Source organism: Pan troglodytes, chromosome 3, assembly GCF_028858775.2.
Source record: "Pan troglodytes isolate AG18354 chromosome 3, NHGRI_mPanTro3-v2.0_pri, whole genome shotgun sequence".
In the NCBI taxonomy this organism is placed as follows: Eukaryota; Metazoa; Chordata; class Mammalia; order Primates; family Hominidae; genus Pan; species Pan troglodytes.
In genome coordinates, this window is record NC_072401.2 from 44,356,139 (window position 1) to 44,367,713 (window position 11,575).

An 11,575-nucleotide genomic window follows, 5' to 3' on the forward strand; every position below is an offset into this window, starting at 1 on the left:
ATCATACAGCAAGTGGTCTTTTGTGACTGGTTTCTTTCATTTAGCAAAATGTTTTAGGATTCATCCAAGTTGTAATATGTGTTAGTATTGTATTCCTTTTTATTGTTGAATAATTTCCATTGTATAAATACACCACATTTTAATGCATTCATCAGTGGATGGATATTTGGGAGTGTCTACTTTGTGGGTTAATAAATAAAACTGTTATGAAGATATGTGTACACAGTTTTGTGTGGACATAAGTTTTCAATTTTCTTGGATTAGATTTGATACTATCTGGCAGTAGAATGACATAATACAGTAACCCTATATATAACTTTTTCAGCACTTGCCAGACTCTTTTTTCTTAAGCAGCTGCATAATTTTGCATTCCTATCACAGATAGAGGATTTCAATTTATCCACATTCTCACAAATATTTGTTATTGTTTGCCTTATTTATTATAGCTATCCCCGTGTATAAGCAGTGGTATCTTATTGTGGTTTTGATTTGCATTTCCCTGATGACTAATTATGTTGAGCAACATTTTTATGTGCTTATGTGCCATTTGTATAACCTCTTTGGAAAAATATCTATTCAGATTTTTCACTCACTTTTTAAATTAGATTACTTTCTTATTTATTTGGGAGTTGTGCATGTTCTGTATGTATTCTGGATACAAGTTTATTATCAGATATATGCTTTGTGAATATTTCTTCCTACTTTGTGGGTTGTCTTTCTTGATGGTGTCCTTGAAGTATAAACGTATTCAATTTCAGTTAAGCCCTTTTTTGTTGTTCATTTTCTTTTGTCACTTGTGCTTTTGGTGTTGTATCTAAGAAACCATTGCCTAAACCAAGGGCACAAAGATTTACACCTGTATTTTCTTTTAAGATTTTTATAGTTTTTGCTCTGACATTTAAGTCTCTGGTCAATTTTGAGTGAATGTTTGTATATGGTGTGAGGTAGGGGTTCAGTTTTATTCTTTTGAATGTGAATATCTAGTTGTCCCAAGATCATTCATTGAAAGAATATTGATCTCTTAGTCGAGATATTTGTGGGAAGAGACTTGGAAAAACCATTGAAAGAGTTACGATTATAAACAGTATTGTTGGAATTTACAGGAAAAGAAAGGAATGTCTAGTTAAATACTGTTAGACTCTTGACAGGCAATCCTCTAACTAGGTTGCTACTTTACTAGAAAAAGGGCCAGTCCCATTATTTTTTCTCAGAAATTTGTATTTTATGTACTTTATCATAAATACTATTTGTTTCCCAGAAGGAGATTATCAGTTTCCTCAGCAAAACAGCTTATTTTCCAAACCAAGTTTTTAACTTTTTTAAAACAGGTGCTAGCAAAAGGGAGATAAGGGTTCCAATCTACCCTCTTGTCCAACAAAAGTTTTGACAAATTTATATTTCTTCCACGGAAAGATGTATAAATTAATGTATTCATGCAACATTTACATTTAATCTAGTTTCAAATACTAGGAGAAGACTTATTAAAGTAAATATGAATCTTTTCATAAAAGCAAAAATATTTTTGGTGATTTAAATGATCACTGGCAAAGCTTCCAGGCTCCATCTTTCACTTTTTTGGCACTTCAGGGAGGTTAGAATTTTGTGATGGCTTAAAGAAACATATATCAAGAATCTAAGATATTTGTTATTGTTTTGCATATTATTCATGCTGTTTTGTGCATTCATGTTTGAATTAGTCAGTGTCATGGTCCAATATGCACTCACTGAAACCCGACTTCACAAGGCTTTTATAAAGCGAAATATAATATTTAAACAATTCTCCTCCTACGTATTTCACATCATAGAGGCTGATTTTTAACAAAGAATGGAAATAATAGAAATATTCCAAATCAATTTACTAGGTAAAAAGGGAAACAGAGAAGCAATTATGCAATTATCTGCATGCAAAGGCTTTCAGAGTTGTTCTGCCTAGAGGAGATAATATGCAGTATGGAGGGAAGGGGCAAACAAAAATGGCTTTAGCTCACTTAATTTCAAATGGAATGCAGCTAATGTTCATATTCTGAATAGATATTAATTTGTCATCCTTTTAGCCACTTGTTTTGTATATCATATTTCTGGTCATTATTCCCCTTATTTTAGGCATATTATTTTCTCTTAACACAAGAATACAAGTTTCAAGAGTATTGGGATATTTTAAAGTTATTTTCTATATTGCTATATCCCATAATCTAACATGGCATCTGGCAAATAAGAGATGGTCAATAACAATTTTTCACTGAATGTTGAATGAGTTTATTCTATTTAGAAATACTGAAAACAGCCATCATGCTACACTTTAGGAAGGGGGAAGGAGAGAAGAAAAGAGAATTTCCAACATGTTTATAAATGTTTTGAATATGGAAAATCTATATGATATCCCTTTATATATTCAAAACCTAAAACCTTTCAGTAACAAATATGAAAACACCTAACATAAAATATAATAAATATTGTTACTGTAATTATCACCAGTTAATTCATTCCCAAAGGAAAACTATAACAAAATTTTGAGTTCTTTCGCTTGCATGCATTCCAAAAAATCCAATTCAGTGGATAATTTCTTCATATCACTTCTTTCTCACAGGTCTCTAAAAGAGAAGAGAACTATATAGGCAATAGTTGTTTCAGAACAAGATGTGCTCATTATTTTATAGTCTGGAAAACCAACAAACCCTTCTCAGAGAAGAAGCCTACTTCAGGAGTCTCATTGCATTTAGGGAATAAAAGTTAGTTTCATTATGATTATTCTTCATTAAGAAATAAAGCTTGATTCTTTTTTTGCATCAATCCTAGCACAGTTCTTAAAGCACAAGATGATTTAAAATTCTTATTGACTAAATAAATGGTATGATAGTGAGTAAACTTTGTCATAATACAAGAGTGTAGGAGAATTGAGCAATGCATTCTTCATTACTGTAGATAACCCAAGTGTCACTTTTAGTTGATTTGAAGATATATATTCTGTATGCTTATTTACTTATGATGAGTCTGCCTAAATATTGAAGAAATTTGGCATAGTGGAAAGAATTCTGATCCTAAAGTGACAAGTCCTGGGTCTAAAACCTAGGTTCGCTCATTCATTAGCTGGGTGATTTTGCAAATTTAGTGTCCTCATTTCAACAACAACAACAAATTAAGAAATCTGCTGTGAAATATATCACAGATTTGTTTTAAAAATCAAAAAAGATAATGGATATAAAACAGAGGTATTGACTACTGACGCTTAGCAACTTACATGAATAAAATGTTGAATAAGATATAGTCCTGCTCTCACACCACATAGCTAGTAGAGATAATAAGCACATAAACTAGAAAGTTCTGTATAAATGAGTCTTCAGCAGAATGCTGCAGAGACATGATTCTGGAGGAGCCTTGCAATGGTCTAATTTTTCACTTCAACTCCTTACTCAACAGTTTCTTGCAATCAACTTTCTGAAGTCTCTTTTTACTCTAAGAACGGACAAGTCTATTTTTGAAAGATGTTTTCTTTCCAATCCTGTCTTCAGTGAGCAATATCAGTTCTAAGGCATGGCCTATCCCTGAAATCTAAGAGAAATAGAAGATGGAAATATCTACATAGCAAATACATATTTTTGGTTACTATTCACATTGTAAATGAAAAAAAAAAGATTTAACTGAATAATTGAGTTCTGAAAAGCGATAGCTTTTAAATATTCCCCAAATATTTAAGAAATTTTATTAACTCAAATAACTAATTTCTATGATGCTTTCTTTATCTCTCACCACTAACTGTGTGGCCTTGGGCAAGTTATTTAAATTTTATATATTTCAGTCACTCCAAATGTAACTTGGGAATAATAATAACACATACCTCATAAAATAGTTGCAGGGTGCCATTTGAATACTGAGCATGGGAGTATATATTATGCAATCCATACATTTTAGCCTCTATTATTATTCTTTTATTCACAGAGAATATAAGAGTTCTTCATACGTGACCTTGCTGGTCATATGCTGAGCTCTGAAATTCCAAACCAGTTCAAATAGTCATCTCCCTCTGGCTTCCTTCCATTGGACTAGCAAAGATGATGCAGTAACTTTACCTTAGTCAGGCAGAGGACCTGAAGGGAAAAGATATCCCCATTGTGAAACATGGGAGCTGCTTGAGTTTCCAGGGAAGAATTATTGAGCTAAATAGAAGGAATTGCTCTTCAGTGAGGTTTCTTAGGGTGTGTGAGGTGGGGGAGAAGTGAGAGCTGAGAGAAAATGCAAAGAGAGCTATAGAGCTGAGCTAGAAAACATAGGGGCCTCCTTTTTCTTATCATTTTAACCAGAAGAGTAATCAATTTCTCAATAATTCTTCTGGCTTAGGTTTGGTGTGTTTGTTTGTTTGTTTGTTTGTTTTTGGCTTCTCCCTGTGGTTGGCTTCCTTCATTGCAAAATGTTTCCCAACATAATAGATTATAGCTCCAGATTTTCCCCATTCACACTTTTGAAGCAAGAGTGTAATTTTCCACAACTATTAAATAAAATTTGGCGTTTCACTTTGATTGGACCAAGATGGACCAATAACTGTAACCAGAGCATAGTCATTAGCTTAGGCTTGGGGTGATGCTCATTCTCAAACCCATGACTGTAGCAGCATAGATTGGGATTGTGCCTTTTGCTTATGTCCATCAGTGTGCACCCATGGAGCTTGAGGAGGAGCTAACTCCCATCCAAATGACTGCCGTACAGGAAAACAGAATTGGATTACCAAAGAACAAATCTGAGTTTTGCTAAAAAGGGGTAAGGAGGAAGAAATCGTGACAAAGAAGGCAACTAAACAATGATCACTTCAAACCCAATCAAAAAGTCATTTTTAGTGCAGCTGGTAAATACAATACTATCTCTTTTATTGCAAATATATTTGCATATATTTATTTTTGCTATGTATTCTGTTACTGGCCATGTTCAAAATATCTTCTGTAAGTCTTGAAATTTCTTTGGTGAGGTTTTAGTTTCCTCATTTTACAGTTCACAGAAAGGTGGCTCAGGGATTTTGAGAGACTTGCTTAATAAGCAAATTATAGATCCAGCAAATCTAGCAATTTATAGATCCAGAATTGAAGTCCAGATGTATTTGACTCCAAAGCTTGTGCTTTCTGTCTACCACACTGCACTACCTCCTCCTGATCTTGCAAAACCAGTGTAACGATGAGATAATTTCCAGAGTAGAGAATAGCATATTCAAGATCCTTTGCTAGAGGCAGAGATGGAAAACAAATTGTAGTTTATAATGTAATAAGCACCCATAAAATTAGTAAGAGTATAAATTAATATAAGCTTTTGGAAGGGACTTTCCTAATATGCATCAAATTTTAAGTTACATGTAGTTTTGATTTACCAACTTCACTTTTAGAGAACACAGTTTTGTGACAGGCCGGGTCTCCTTATCAACTGAATAGGCAAGCCTCCGCAACAACTATTTCAGCAGTGACTGAGTGGTTAAGTTAAATATTAAAAGCCGAAAGAGCCAGTGTCCTTATACAAAGGCTGGAATGTCACAAAAGCCCACCAAGAGTTTTGCCTAGGCCTTTCCTGGGCCCTGAAGCATGACAAGATTACAAAAGTATTCTTAGCAGGACCCATTTAGGATTCAACAAGTTTTATTGGGGGTCTCAAGGAACTCCCCAAACCTCCACAAACAAGTTTGTTAGGGGTCTGAAGGAACTCCTAAAATCTCCATAATTTAGCAGGAGACAAGATAAGGGTAATCACCCCTGTCACCTGGACCCATCTAGATTAAGTAAATTTACTGATACTCCAGAGGAAGGTCTTCAGGACTCAGAACTTAGTTATAGATTAGAAGAAGTTAATCATTTATGTCTTTAGATGCATGCATACTTACATGTAGACATATAGCTTAGAAAGTATATAAAGTCTGGAAAACTTTGTAATTTTAAGTTGGTCTGGCGATGTTTCCCGGACATTCTTGCTGTACCCGGTTATATAAATCAACTATTTTTTTCTCAGTTCATCTGTATCTCATTATTGGATTGTGAGAATAAGCAGCCCGACCCTTGGTTTGGTCTGAGAAGCAATTTAATAATTAAAAGAAATGGGAAAAAGGATATTAATTGCAATGATTTTTAGAGATTCGAAATAACCAAAATGTCCCGAAATGAAAAAAAGACTAGTTATTTTGCACCTATATATTAAAAATCTTAAAAGTTTACATCTACAAGTGCTAACATAGAAAGCTGTCTGTGATGTAAATAAAACAAAGTTATAGAGTACTAGCTTTATATAACATGATCTGATTTTTTCTTTTCTTTTCTTTTTTTTTTTTTGAGATGGAGTCTCCCACAGTTGTGCTGGCTGGAGTGCAGGAGTGCAGTGGCTGTGATCTCGGCTCCCAGCAACCTCTGTCTCCTGGGTTCAAGCAATTCTCCTGCCTCCTGAGTAACTGGGATTATAGGTGCCCGCCACCATGCCCAGCTAATTTTTTGCATTTTTAGTAGAGGCTGGGTTTTGGCATGTTGGCCAGGCTGGTCTCGAACTCCTGACCTCATGATTCATCCACCTCAGTCTCCCAAAGTGCTGGGATTACACGCTTGAGCCACCGCGCCCAGTCTCTTTTTTTTTTCTTTAAAAGGGGAGCATTTCTTCATCCAAATACCATGGAGTATCTACTATGGGTTAGAGATTATTCTAGGTGGTTGAGAGATATCAGTGAATAAAAAATAGCCCAGCTTTTGTGAATTTATATTCTAGTAGGAGAATTCAAATCATAAATAATATAATTGGTAATAATTTTATAAAGTGCATTAGAATAAAATGAGGAAAATAGATACAGCAAAGTAAAAAGATAAGAAATGAAGGCAGCGATGAGATAGAGGTCACAATATTAGAGAGTGGTGATGATGGGCCTCATCAGGAAGATGAGATTTGATACCTAAATAGATGAGAAATTCAGACAAGCAGGCATCTGAAGGAGTGGCATTCCAGGCTGAGTAACAATTTAGAGCAAAATATTAGGGTGGAAGTATAAGTTCTAGAAACAGCAAAGAAGGCCAAGGTAGTTAGCACAGCATGAAGAGGTGAGAGTAAGAGATGGCAGAGAGGTATGCTCAGTAGATCATGTGAGGCCTTGAAGGAACCTCTACTTATGGACATATATTATGCTGCCTCTTTGAATACATGTTCCTATGTATAATGGTGCATATTTAGATTGTGTTAATTCATATATATGTATGAATTCACATAGCTACAAGTATATGTACACATGTATTCATATTTATACATATATTTATATTTTTGTCTGTTTATATCAAGTTCTTCAAGTCCAGACAATTAACTCTCTACAGTGTTTACTTGTAGTTGTGAAGGCAGAAATTACAGAAGAATTTCATTTGTTTTTATATTTCCGTATCATATAATTTTTTAAAATAAATAAGTATTGCTTTTTGTTTCTATTTTATTGTTTAATATAAAATACAGAGAAAAGTGAATTAAAATTTAATGTACAGCTTAAATAATGATTAAAAAGCAAACTATTGTGTAACCACCTCCCAGGTCAAGAAATGAACATTGCCCATATCACAGTAGCTCCCACCGGTACCTGCTCTATTATACCAGCCTCCTTCTGACCTAGAGGAAATCATACTCTGACTTATATGGTAATTGCTCTCTGGCTTTTTCTTTTTTTTTTTTATTTTAACCTCCCAAGCATGCATTTCTAAAGAAAATAGATTCATTTTGCATGTATTATTTTGTGACTGTTTTTTTTAACTCAATGTAATTTTTGTGGGATTTATCTATGTTGTTACATTCTAACTGCTCAATAGTCTTCCATTTTATGAATATACCAGCAATTAATAGTTCATTTTCTTATTGATTTCTTAAGACGTTACATCCATTTTTAACTATTACCAATAATGCTGCACTAAACTTACTGGCACATGCCTCCTAGAACACATGCACTGGCATTTCAGTGGTTATCTTGATATGAGTGGATTTGTGGATTTTCCTAAGAAGGTAGATCAATTACAACACCACCAGTGGAGTATGAAAATGTTTGAGCTTAACTTTCTCATTCACTCTTATATTTTGGTCAGTTTTTGCAATTTCAACCATTCTGTTTTGTCGTAGATTACCGTGGTCTTAACTTGCATTTTCTTGTCTTGAATGAGGTTAGCAACTTTTCTTATGTTTATTGGCCATTTGAATATTCTCATTTGTAAAACTCTGTCTCCCATTCATACATCGTGCCCCATTTTGGCAAATTCCACTAAAAGAAAGGAAACAAATATGATTGGTGGGAACTCTGTACGTATTTTGGATTTGATGCCTTCATTAGTTGCATGCGTTCATAAATATCTCTCTGTACGTGAGTTACTTTTTCACTCTCTTCAGTGTCTTCGTTAGCCAATAGTGCTTCAATTTTATGTAGTTAAATTTAATATAATTTCCTTAATGATTAATGCTTCTTATATCCAGTTTGGTTTCCTATCTTGAGGTTATAAAAATATTCTCTTTATTATCTTCCAAATGCATTCGTGTTTTAAACACTTTAACATTTAGTAATGATTCCATTCAGAATTGATTTACTATGTATGGTATGAGGTAGAGATTAAGTTTTATTTTTCCACATGTGGATCCCCAATAAATGATGAATCCTGGATCATTTATTTTGAAAGTAATCCTTTCCCAACTCTTTTGCAGTGCTAACTTTATTTTAAAAGAATTGTCCAAATAGGTATGAGATTTTTTTCTGGGCCCATTTTTCTGCTTCATTGATCTCTTTGTGTATCCTCACACCAGTTCCAAACTTGGTTAATTATTGTATCCTATAAAGTATATTCTAGTATAGCAAATTCTTTCACCTTGATCCTTAAGAGTGCATGAGCTATTTTGGCCTTTTGCATTCCCAGAAAAGATTTTAGAATTGTTTATCAAGTCCCACACACAAAAAGAAAAATACTAAGGATTTTGTTGGGGTTGCAATAAATTTATCAGTTTGAGAACTAACATTTATTAGTAGTTTTTATCATAAACTATATTTAATTTTATTAATTGCCTTTTCTACATCAAAATAATTTAAAATTTTCTAGTCTTATCAATGAGCTATTTATTTTCTAGTATTAAATCGACTTTGCATTTTAGTAATAAACAATCTTAAATGTAATGCATTGTGCTCTTTGTACATTTTCACATTTGGTTGGAAAATACTTTGTAATTTTTGCCACAATATTCAAGATTGATTTTGAACAATTTCCTTTTTTATAACAATCTTAACTTTCCTTGTTGTACTTTTCCTTTTTTATAACATAATTTATGGTGTTTAGTATCAAGTGTATGCTTATTTCATGAAACAAATTGAGAGGTCTTTCAGTTTTTGTATTTTCTGAAAAAATTGCTGTAAGATTGACATGACTTTTGATTGAACGGGCCAGTAAAGCCATGTGAAATTGGAGCTTTCATTGCGTGAAATGTTTACATTATAATTTTATATTCTTCAATAGTTTCAAAACTATTCACATTTTCTTTTCTTCTTGGATCTATTTTGGTAAATGGTAAAGCTTGGTAGCTTTATTATATGTTATATAATACAATTTTTTTTTATTTTCACAGAACTGAAGCAAAGACCTTTTTTTTATTCCCAGCATTGGTTACTTGTGTCATAACACTTTCCTGAGAGCTTACCTTTGGCTTTGTTGAGTCTCCATAGGGAATTTTTAAATTTTTATTTTTTTTCTGGTTTTAGTTATTATTATTTTCTTCCTTCTATAGTTTTTGGATTTATTTTGCTATTCTCTCTCTAATATCTTACCCTTAACTCCCTGGTGTTTTAATTTTTTATCTTTTCAAATAGGCACATTTGAGAGTATGAACTTCACTCTCATCCTTTTTATTATTTTTCAATTAAAATATTTCTAATTTCTACTTTCTGCCTTTGATCCTTGTTTTTCCAAGAATTATATTTTCATAATTTATGATTATACATATGATTTTTAAATATAAAATTGTTAAAGTTTTAAAAAACTGATTTCTAGTTTTATTGCTTTTATTAAGTCAGCAACAGCTCCTTGTGATTTTAATATTTTCAAATTTATTATACTTGTGAATATAAATACTACAGTTTTGGAGTCCATTTTTCTATAATATATGTTTTGAGAATGTTCTCAAATATATAGAGCAAATATTCTGTATTTTAACATGTGTTAATCATGTAATTTAGTGCTTCTATATCCTTAATGATATCTTTGCTATGAATTCTATCAAAAATGGATAACGGGAATAAAATCTCCCATTAGGATTAGGATTATAGATTTGTCTATATCTCCTAGTAATTTGTTTAATTTTTGTTTTTCAAATGTGAGTCTATATTATTAGGTACATAGACACTTAGAACTGTTGTATCTTATTGTTGAATTGAAAGTTTTATCATAATACTGTCTATTATTAATTTTCAACTGCTTGATATTAATCACTTTTTAACTACTGTCTGATATTAACATCTTCCTGATACTAATGTAGGTACAATGGCATTTATTTGCTAGTCACTTAGATGATACATCACTTTTTATGCTTTTGTTTTTAAATCTTCTTTGTATTTATTTTAATATGTTTCTCTTTAAGTAAAAAATATTGAATGTTTTTGTTTGAGTTTAATCATTGCATTTTAATTTGTGCACATATGGTGTTTTTATTTAATGAAATTGACAATATATTTAAATGTTGACTGAGAATGCTGTTTTCTTTTGATCTCAGTTCTCTCATTTCTGCAATCTCCTATTTTTTACAATTGAGTAGTTTTTATTATTCAATTATTTTTATTCTGTTAGTTTTGTAATATGTATCTGCTACAGATTACATCATGAATCCTTGACTCACAAAAAAAGAAAACTTAAAAACAATCTGTACTTTTATCCTCTTCCAGCCTAATTGAACTCCACTTACCCACTGTATGATATTGTTGGTGTGTATTTTAATTACATAGTTTACATTTCAAAAGACATTAGTAATGTTGTTTTATAATTTTGTTGTTCATTTCAATTGACTCACAAATTTACATTTTTGTTACTTTTCCTTTCTTCCTACATGTCAAGTTTCCATCTGGGATAATTTTTTTTGTTTGCCTGATATGAATGAAGCTGGAAACCATCCTTCTCAGCAAACTAACAGAAAACCAAAAACTACATATTCTCACTTATGAGTGGGAGTTGAACAATGGAAATACATGGACACAAGGAGGGGAACATCACACACCGGGGCCTGTCGGAGGGTCGGGGGCTGGGGGAGCGATAACATTAGGAGAAATACCTAATGTAGATGACAGGTTGATGGGTGCAGCAAACCACCATGGCACACGTATACCTGTGTAACAAACCTGCACCTTCTGCACATGTATCCCAGAACTTAAAGTATAATAAAAAATAAAAAATAAATCAGAATGTTAGTAAGAAAAAAATTTCCTTTAATGTAAAAACACTGTTAAAAATTTTTATCAGTTTTCATTTTCTGAAATGCTTTTAGGTCATCTTGAATCTAGAAAGATAATTTTCAGTGAGTATAGAAGTCTAGCTTGGCAGTCTTTTCCTTCAGTATATTGAGGATACCCTTTCTC

General features: G+C 32.5%; 1 long non-coding RNA gene across 1 annotated transcript in view; it reads left to right on the plus strand.

Annotated features, from left to right (window-relative positions):
- LOC104006035 (uncharacterized) overlaps window positions 1–11,355 on the plus strand; it is a 45,831-nt gene extending 34,476 nt beyond the window's left edge. The window contains exons 2-3 of the long non-coding RNA XR_008547489.2: window positions 7,522–7,625; window positions 11,058–11,355. This is a non-coding gene — a long non-coding RNA (uncharacterized LOC104006035). The remainder of the gene's footprint in view (window positions 1–7,521; window positions 7,626–11,057) is intronic.
- The last annotated feature ends 220 nt before the right edge of the window (window positions 11,356–11,575 follow it).